The sequence below is a fragment of the Procambarus clarkii genome, unplaced genomic scaffold, assembly GCF_040958095.1.
Source record: "Procambarus clarkii isolate CNS0578487 unplaced genomic scaffold, FALCON_Pclarkii_2.0 HiC_scaffold_95, whole genome shotgun sequence".
Lineage (NCBI taxonomy): Eukaryota > Metazoa > Arthropoda > Malacostraca > Decapoda > Cambaridae > Procambarus > Procambarus clarkii.
The window spans coordinates 4,254,723-4,265,944 of NW_027189128.1; positions in this window are offsets into that span (position 1 = coordinate 4,254,723).

Consider the following 11,222-nt stretch of genomic DNA (forward strand, 5'->3'; position numbering starts at 1 on the left):
TTTTGTTTTAAATTCTTACTAATCCTAACTCCCAGATCCCTTTCGCAATCCGACTTCGCAATCACAACACCATCTAGCTCGTATCTTGTAACTCTATCATCATTACCTAACCTCAGAACTTTACATTAAGAACATAAGAACATAAGAACAAAGGCAACTGCAGAAGGCCTGTTGGCCCATACGAGGCAGCTCCTATTTATAACCACCCAATCCCACTCATATACTTGTCCAACCCGCGCTTGAAACAATCGAGGGACCCCACCTCCACAATGTTACGCGGCAATTGGTTCCACAAATCAACAACCCTGTTACTGAACCAGTATTTACCCAAGTCTTTCCTAAATCTAAACTTATTCAATTTATACCCATTGTTTCGTGTTCTGTCTTGTGTTGATACTTTTAATACCCTATTAATATCCCCTTTGTTATGTCCATTCACCCACTTGTAAACCTCTATCATGTCACCCCTAACTCTTCGCCTTTCCAATGAATGCAACTTAAGCTTTGTTAATCTTTCTTCATATGAAAGATTTCTAATTTGGGGAATTAACTTAGTCATCCTACGCTGGACACGTTCAAGTGAATTTATATCCATTCTATAATATGGCGACCAAAACTGAACTGCATAATCTAAATGGGGCCTAACTAGAGCAAGATATAGCTTGAGAACCACACCAGGTGTCTTGTTACTAACGCTGCGATTAATAAATCCAAGTGTCCGATTTGCCTTATTACGAACATTTATGCATTGATCCTTTTGTTTTAAATTCTTACTAATCATAACTCCCAGATCCCTTTCGCAATCCGACTTCGCAATCACAACACCATCTAGCTCGTATCTTGTAACTCTATCATCATTACCTAACCTCAGAACTTTACATTTATCAGCATTAAACTGCATCTGCCAATCCTTTGACCATTTCAAAACCCTATCTAGATCAACTTGAAGTGATAGTGAGTCCTCCTCCGAATTAATTTCCCTACCGATTTTCGTATCATCGGCAAATTTGCAAATGTTGCTACTCAAACCTGAATCTAAATCATTTATATATATTATAAACAACAGAGTTCCCAGGACAGAGCCTTGAGGCACTCCACTTACAACATTTTCCCACTCTGACTTGATTCCATTTATACTAACTCTCTGTTTCCTTTGGTATAGCCATGCCCTAATCCAGCTTAATATAGCACCCCCAATACCATGAGACTCCAATTTTTTAATCAGTCTTTCATGTGGCACTGTATCAAAAGCTTTGCTAAAGTCAAGGTATACAACATCGCAATCCTTACCACTATCAACTGCCTCAACAATGCTAGAATAAAAAGATAACAAATACTTTTAATACCCTATTAATATCTCCTTTGTTATGTCCATTCATCCACTTGTAAACCTCTATCATGTCACCCCTAACTCTTCGCCTTTCCAGTGAATGCAATTTAAGCTTTATTAATCTTTCTTCATATGAAAGACTTCTAATTTGGGGAATTAACTTTATCATCCTACGCTGGACACGTTCAAGTGAATTTATATCCATTCTATAGTACGGCGACCAAAACTGAACTGTATAATCTAAATGGAACCTAACCAGAGCAAGATATAGCTGGAGAACCACACCAGGTGTCTTGTTACCAACGCTTCGATTAATAAATCCCAGTGTCCTATTCGCCTTATTACGAACATTGATTCTTTTGTTTTAAATTCTTACTTATCATAACTCCCAGATCCCTTTCGCAATTCGACTTCGCAATCTCAACACCATCTAGCTCGTATCTTGTAACTCTCATCATTACCTAGCCTCAGAACTTTACATTTATCAGCATTAAACTGCATCTGCCAATCCTTTGACCATTTCAAAACCCTATTTATATCAACTTGAAGTGATAGTGAGTCTTCTTCCATGTTAATTTCCCTGCCGATTTTTGTATCATCGGCAAATTTGCAGATATTGCTACTCAAACCTGAATCTAAATCATTGATATATATTATAAACAACAGAGGTCCCAGGATAGAGCCCTGAGGCACTCCACTTACAACATTTTCCCACTCTGACATAACCCCATTTATACTAACTCTCTGTTTGATCCTAATGTTTTATTTCAGTTATATAGAACAAATATTAAGGAAAGGATGAATATAACCTATTTAAAAATATTCTAAGCAAAGCCCAGGAACGTGGTATACCATATAAATTGAATAGATCGAATACTAATGATCCAAAGTGGATAACAAAGGATCTGAAGAACCTTATAGGTAAAAAGAGCGTGGTACAAAAGGATTCAGAATGGTGAAGTCAGTTTAGAACAAGAATTCGAATTAGAAATGTTAAAAAAAGAGATAAGGAGAGCAAAAAAAGAAACTATGAAGTTCGTATAGCAGGCCAAGAAAAGACAAATCCTAAAGTTTTTTTCCAGTTATATCGAACAAAGATTAGGGAAAGGATAGGTCCATTAAAAACTGAGACAGGTCTGGTAACGGATAATGACGAAGAGATGAGTAGTATTTTAAATAAATATTTTTCTATGTAAGAAAGAGAAACTTAACAATATGCCTTCTATGTGGGTGGGGACATAAGAACAAAGGTAACTGCAGAAGGCCTTTTGGCCCATACGAGGCAGCTCCTATTTATAACCCACTAATCTCATTCATATATATGTCTAACCTACACTTGAAACAATCAGGGGATCCTACCTATATTATGTTACGCGGTAATTGGTTCCATAAATCAACAACCCTGAATTATAGACCTGGGTATAAGAATTATACCCAGGTCTTTCCTAAATCTAAACTTATCCAATTTATACCCATTGTTTTGTGTTCTGTCTTGTGTTGATACTTTTAATACCCTATTAAACCACTTATTGGTGAAGCAGTAGGCAATTGTGTGTGTGAGAGAGAGAGGAGGAGATCGTAAATAGAGGGTCAATAAGCCTTCTGCAGGTTTGTTAAATTTTTATGGGTAAACTAGACAATATTTTACGGGTATTGTGACTGTATTTGAGGTGAAATAGATTCTGGCAGCGTTGCAGGGGTCAATGTACCTTCTGCATTTACCTTTATTCTACGGGTAGGCCTCAGCTGGTGGTTTGTGGAGGGGGAGTGAGGCGGGCCATTAAGGACTATATGACCAAGAGAGCTGTGTTAGCAGTGTTCACATCAACGCTGACACAGTCCGTCTCTCTCAGTCACTGACTCCTCCAGCGACCATTCCCTGTTTCCCTGCAGACAGCCACGATGGCCGCCATGTACACTAAGGAGATGATCATTCAGCTCTTAGTCGTGGGAGGACTTTTCCTGTTTGTAATACTCATGCACTTGCTGTGTTGCTTCATTAACAAGGTGAGGTTTTTGCAACATCAACAAATTACCCGGCCACAATGTGAGAGCCGCATTGTTTGATTTGCTGGGTATAAATAGTCCTGTTGTTAACTATTTTAATATCTTGTTTAGAACTACAATGTTAATGTTCATGTTCTTTGTTTTCAGGTAAAAGCTTCATCAAAGTCATGTGGGCAACAGCCTAATTCCTACTACAGCTTCCAGAATAAGATAACCAACTTTGATGGGCTCAAATGCGCCTCTCAAGAGTCTGCTTGGCCCCTTGGCCAGACACAGAATGTATAATACGACGCCCTGAGAGTCGCCAGCAGCTCTCAGGATGTGCCGAGGCCACAACCAACATTTACCACCTTCCAGGTTAAGGCTCCTGTCAACACTTCAGAGGTCATGTCAACAGCCTCTCGCTGCCTGCAGTCAACAGCCCAGAAAGTGACCACTTTGGAGGGAATCTCTAGTTCAGGAACTCTCTCTGTTCCACGAAGTCCCTATATTCCTTGGCCAGCCTTCAGAGGACATTAGTGAGGCTTCTGATACTATGAAAAACAAGACACCAATACCTTTGAGAGACATGACCTTGGTAGAGGTACATCCTGGCAGCGACCAGTCCCACCAAGCGACCAGGGGCATAGTCAGGCAAGCCTTGGCTCTAGTACGTCACACTGCCTCGACCAGATGGAAGAGGCTCTAGTGTCCTGTCTATCAAGTGTTTCAAACTGTTGTTTTCCACATTAAGTTGTCCTGGAAGTTACTCATAACTCACTGCTTGTAGTCTACACAGTTTACTCCAATAAAACATGAACATAAACCCAGTTTATAATTTATTTTCCCATCATTTAAATACTTGTTAAGGGAAGCAATAATATATTATACATCATTTATTGATAGATCGTTTTTATTCTGGAATTAGTCTCTGTAACTGTACAATTTGATGCCGTTACTTGACAATCGTATAATGTTAGAGATTTTGAGAAAACTGTTAAATATTGAGGTATTGACTTAGATATTGACTAACTGGTAATGATAGCAGTAGATGGAGGCAGTAGGAGAGTGTGTCGCCATGGAGAAGGGCAGAAACAGGTCTCGAGTTAACACCAAGGTGGAGAGTAGCAGAAATACAACACAAACTTTACGCTGTTGTTGTTGGAGATTTAGCTACTCAGAACGAAATGTCCGTGTAGCACGGGCTATGGTGAGCCCGTAATTGAGTTCGGTAATTCATGATAACCTTGTTACTGTGATATTTGGGTCATGGTTTTAAATGTAGGTGGGGTTTCCTCCTTTTTCCCTGATTCTTTTTCGCTTCTGTTTTAGTTTTGTTTTAATAACATTATCTTGGTGGCTCTAGATGCAGAAAGTTCACTAGTGAGTCCCATTCTTCAACGGCTTTTCTAATCATTGTAGTCGCGGTGGAATGTGCATCTAATGCAGCTGCTGTCGTTGGATTAATGTTGAGTTTGATGGTCAGGGCTTCAGTAGCTTCACATTCCAGTAAGTAGTGCAATAGTGGCGCCTCTGCTTCTGTTCCACAGATGTGACACTCTTTAACTATTGGGTTATTACCTCCCAGCAGCACTTGTAACCAAGTCTGAGTCTGTATATGGCTACTGCAATGTCTCTGGATATTTTTTGCCAGGCGTGAAAGAGTAGTACCCAGTTGCTTGTTCGTACCATATCCCAGTCGATCTTCCTTCCGCTACTTTGGCTCTAAGGCTTCAAAATTCTAAGGCAAATTTTCATATTTGGGAATATTTTCCTCTTGATTTGCTTCTTAATCTGTGAAAAGTTTGATATTTTAACCTGTCCAACAGGCAGAGCAGCGACAGTTTTTGCTAGTGAGTCTGCCTTTTCATTACCATCTATGCCAGTATGACTTGTATCCAATTTAGGGTGATTGACAGCCCTAGATTGTGTGCCTCTTTTCCTATATGCAGGATAAGAACATAAGATAGTTACCTTTGTTCTTATGTTCTTATAGGAACAAAGGTAACTGCAGAAGGCCTATTGGCCGCTCCTATCAGCAGCTCCTATCTATAACTACCCAATCCCACTCATATACTTGTCCAACCCGCGCTTGAAACAATCGAGGGACCCCACCTCCACCACGTTACGCGGTAATTAGTTCCACAAATCAACAACCCTGTTACCAAATTTATTAAAATTTAAGTATTTACCCAAGTCTTTCCTAAATCTAAACTTATCCAATTTATACCCATTGTTTCGTGTTCTGTCTTGTGTTGATACATAAGAACATAAGAACAAAGGTAACTGCAGAAGGCCTATTGGCCCATACGAGGCAGCTCCTATTCTATAACCACCCAATCCCACTCATATACTTGTCCAACCCGTGCTTGAAACAATCGAGGGACCCCACCTCCACAATGTTACGCGGCAATTGGTTCCACAAATCAACAACCCTGTTACTGAACCAGTATTTACCCAAGTCTTTCCTAAATCTAAACTTATCCAATTTATATCCATTGTTTCGTGTTCTGTCCTGTGTTGATACTTTTAATACCCTATTAATATCCCCCCGGTTATGTCCATTCATCCACTTGTAAACCTCTATCATGTCACCCCTAACTCTTCGCCTTTCCAGTGAATGCAACTTAAGCTTTGTTAATCTTTCTTCATATGAAAGATTTCTAATTTGGGGAATTAACTTAGTCATCCTACGCTGGACACGTTCAAGTGAATTTATATCCATTCTATAATATGGCGACCAAAACTGAACTGCATAATCTAAATGGGGCCTAACTAGAGCAAGATATAGCTTGAGAACCACACCAGGTGTCTTGTTACTAACGCTGCGATTAATAAATCCAAGTGTCCGATTTGCCTTATTACGAACATTTATGCATTGATCCTTTTGTTTTAAATTCTTACTAATCCTAACTCCCAGATCCCTTTCGCAATCCGACTTCGCAATCACAACACCATCTAGCTCGTATCTTGTAACTCTATCATCATTACCTAACCTCAGAACTTTACATTTATCAGCATTAAACTGCATCTGCCAATCCTTTGACCATTTCAAAACCCTATCTAGATCAACTTGAAGTGATAGTGAGTCCTCCTCCGAATTAATTTCCCTACCGATTTTCGAATCATCGGCAAATTTGCAAATGTTGCTACTCAAACCTGAATCTAAATCATTTATATATATTATAAACAACAGAGTTCCCAGGACAGAGCCTTGAGGCACTCCACTTACAACATTTTCCCACTCTGACTTGATTCCATTTATACTAACTCTCTGTTTCCTTTGGTATAGCCATGCCCTAATCCAGCTTAATATAGCACCCCCAATACCATGAGACTCCAATTTTTTAATCAGTCTTTCATGTGGCACTGTATCAAAAGCTTTGCTAAAGTCAAGGTATACAACATCGCAATCCTTACCACTATCAACTGCCTCAACAATGCTAGAATAAAAAGATAACAAATACTTTTAATACCCTATTAATATCTCCTTTGTTATGTCCATTCATCCACTTGTAAACCTCTATCATGTCACCCCTAACTCTTCGCCTTTCCAGTGAATGCAATTTAAGCTTTATTAATCTTTCTTCATATGAAAGACTTCTAATTTGGGGAATTAACTTTATCATCCTACGCTGGACACGTTCAAGTGAATTTATATCCATTCTATAGTACGGCGACCAAAACTGAACTGTATAATCTAAATGGAACCTAACCAGAGCAAGATATAGCTGGAGAACCACACCAGGTGTCTTGTTACCAACGCTTCGATTAATAAATCCCAGTGTCCTATTCGCCTTATTACGAACATTGATTCTTTTGTTTTAAATTCTTACTTATCATAACTCCCAGATCCCTTTCGCAATTCGACTTCGCAATCTCAACACCATCTAGCTCGTATCTTGTAACTCTCATCATTACCTAGCCTCAGAACTTTACATTTATCAGCATTAAACTGCATCTGCCAATCCTTTGACCATTTCAAAACCCTATTTATATCAACTTGAAGTGATAGTGAGTCTTCTTCCATGTTAATTTCCCTGCCGATTTTTGTATCATCGGCAAATTTGCAGATATTGCTACTCAAACCTGAATCTAAATCATTGATATATATTATAAACAACAGAGGTCCCAGGATAGAGCCCTGAGGCATTCCACTTACAACATTTTCCCACTCTGACATAACCCCATTTATACTAACTCTCTGTTTGATCCTAATGTTTTATTTCAGTTATATAGAACAAATATTAAGGAAAGGATGAATATAACCTATTTAAAAATATTCTAAGCAAAGCCCAGGAACGTGGTATACCATATAAATTGAATAGATCGAATACTAATGATCCAAAGTGGATAACAAAGGATCTGAAGAACCTTATAGGTAAAAAGAGCGTGGTACAAAAGGATTCAGAATGGTGAAGTCAGTTTAGAACAAGAATTCGAATTAGAAATGTTAAAAAAAGAGATAAGGAGAGCAAAAAAAGAAACTATGAAGTTCGTATAGCAGGCCAAGAAAAGACAAATCCTAAAGTTTTTTTCCAGTTATATCGAACAAAGATTAGGGAAAGGATAGGTCCATTAAAAACTGAGACAGGTCTGGTAACGGATAATGACGAAGAGATGAGTAGTATTTTAAATAAATATTTTTCTATGTAAGAAAGAGAAACTTAACAATATGCCTTCTATGTGGGTGGGGACATAAGAACAAAGGTAACTGCAGAAGGCCTTTTGGCCCATACGAGGCAGCTCCTATTTATAACCCACTAATCTCATTCATATATATGTCTAACCTACACTTGAAACAATCAGGGGATCCTACCTATATTATGTTACGCGGTAATTGGTTCCATAAATCAACAACCCTGAATTATAGACCTGGGTATAAGAATTATACCCAGGTCTTTCCTAAATCTAAACTTATCCAATTTATACCCATTGTTTTGTGTTCTGTCTTGTGTTGATACTTTTAATACCCTATTAAACCACTTATTGGTGAAGCAGTAGGCAATTGTGTGTGTGAGAGAGAGAGGAGGAGATCGTAAATAGAGGGTCAATAAGCCTTCTGCAGGTTTGTTAAATTTTTATGGGTAAACTAGACAATATTTTACGGGTATTGTGACTGTATTTGAGGTGAAATAGATTCTGGCAGCGTTGCAGGGGTCAATGTACCTTCTGCATTTACCTTTATTCTACGGGTAGGCCTCAGCTGGTGGTTTGTGGAGGGGGAGTGAGGCGGGCCATTAAGGACTATATGACCAAGAGAGCTGTGTTAGCAGTGTTCACATCAACGCTGACACAGTCCGTCTCTCTCAGTCACTGACTCCTCCAGCGACCATTCCCTGTTTCCCTGCAGACAGCCACGATGGCCGCCATGTACACTAAGGAGATGATCATTCAGCTCTCAGTCGTGGGAGGACTTTTCCTGTTTGTAATACTCATGCACTTGCTGTGTTGCTTCATTAACAAGGTGAGGTTTTTGCAACATCAACAAATTACCCGGCCACAATGTGAGAGCCGCATTGTTTGATTTGCTGGGTATAAATAGTCCTGTTGTTAACTATTTTAATATCTTGTTTAGAACTACAATGTTAATGTTCATGTTCTTTGTTTTCAGGTAAAAGCTTCATCAAAGTCATGTGGGCAACAGCCTAATTCCTACTACAGCTTCCAGAATAAGATAACCAACTTTGATGGGCTCAAATGCGCCTCTCAAGAGTCTGCTTGGCCCCTTGGCCAGACACAGAATGTATAATACGACGCCCTGAGAGTCGCCAGCAGCTCTCAGGATGTGCCGAGGCCACAACCAACATTTACCACCTTCCAGGTTAAGGCTCCTGTCAACACTTCAGAGGTCATGTCAACAGCCTCTCGCTGCCTGCAGTCAACAGCCCAGAAAGTGACCACTTTGGAGGGAATCTCTAGTTCAGGAACTCTCTCTGTTCCACGAAGTCCCTATATTCCTTGGCCAGCCTTCAGAGGACATTAGTGAGGCTTCTGATACTATGAAAAACAAGACACCAATACCTTTGAGAGACATGACCTTGGTAGAGGTACATCCTGGCAGCGACCAGTCCCACCAAGCGACCAGGGGCATAGTCAGGCAAGCCTTGGCTCTAGTACGTCACACTGCCTCGACCAGATGGAAGAGGCTCTAGTGTCCTGTCTATCAAGTGTTTCAAACTGTTGTTTTCCACATTAAGTTGTCCTGGAAGTTACTCATAACTCACTGCTTGTAGTCTACACAGTTTACTCCAATAAAACATGAACATAAACCCAGTTTATAATTTATTTTCCCATCATTTAAATACTTGTTAAGGGAAGCAATAATATATTATACATCATTTATTGATAGATCGTTTTTATTCTGGAATTAGTCTCTGTAACTGTACAATTTGATGCCGTTACTTGACAATCGTATAATGTTAGAGATTTTGAGAAAACTGTTAAATATTGAGGTATTGACTTAGATATTGACTAACTGGTAATGATAGCAGTAGATGGAGGCAGTAGGAGAGTGTGTCGCCATGGAGAAGGGCAGAAACAGGTCTCGAGTTAACACCAAGGTGGAGAGTAGCAGAAATACAACACAAACTTTACGCTGTTGTTGTTGGAGATTTAGCTACTCAGAACGAAATGTCCGTGTAGCACGGGCTATGGTGAGCCCGTAATTGAGTTCGGTAATTCATGATAACCTTGTTACTGTGATATTTGGGTCATGGTTTTAAATGTAGGTGGGGTTTCCTCCTTTTTCCCTGATTCTTTTTCGCTTCTGTTTTAGTTTTGTTTTAATAACATTATCTTGGTGGCTCTAGATGCAGAAAGTTCACTAGTGAGTCCCATTCTTCAACGGCTTTTCTAATCATTGTAGTCGCGGTGGAATGTGCATCTAATGCAGCTGCTGTCGTTGGATTAATGTTGAGTTTGATGGTCAGGGCTTCAGTAGCTTCACATTCCAGTAAGTAGTGCAATAGTGGCGCCTCTGCTTCTGTTCCACAGATGTGACACTCTTTAACTATTGGGTTATTACCTCCCAGCAGCACTTGTAACCAAGTCTGAGTCTGTATATGGCTACTGCAATGTCTCTGGATATTTTTTGCCAGGCGTGAAAGAGTAGTACCCAGTTGCTTGTTCGTACCATATCCCAGTCGATCTTCCTTCCGCTACTTTGGCTCTAAGGCTTCAAAATTCTAAGGCAAATTTTCATATTTGGGAATATTTTCCTCTTGATTTGCTTCTTAATCTGTGAAAAGTTTGATATTTTAACCTGTCCAACAGGCAGAGCAGCGACAGTTTTTGCTAGTGAGTCTGCCTTTTCATTACCATCTATGCCAGTATGACTTGTATCCAATTTAGGGTGATTGACAGCCCTAGATTGTGTGCCTCTTTTCCTATATGCAGGATAAGAACATAAGATAGTTACCTTTGTTCTTATGTTCTTATAGGAACAAAGGTAACTGCAGAAGGCCTATTGGCCGCTCCTATCAGCAGCTCCTATCTACAACTACCCAATCCCACTCATATACTTGTCCAACCCGCGCTTGAAACAATCGAGGGACCCCACCTCCACCACGTTACGCGGTAATTAGTTCCACAAATCAACAACCCTGTTACCAAATTTATTAAAATTTAAGTATTTACCCAAGTCTTTCCTAAATCTAAACTTATCAAATTTATACCCATTGTTTCGTGTTCTGTCTTGTGTTGATACTTTTAATACCCTATTAATATCTCCTTTGTTATGTCCATTCATCCACTTGTAAACCTCTATCATGTCACCCCTAACTCTTCGCCTTTCCAGTGAATGCAATTTAAGCTTTATTAATCTTTCTTCATATGAAAGACTTCTAATTTGGGGAATTAACTTTATCATCCTACGCTGGACACGTTCAAGTGAATTTATATCCAT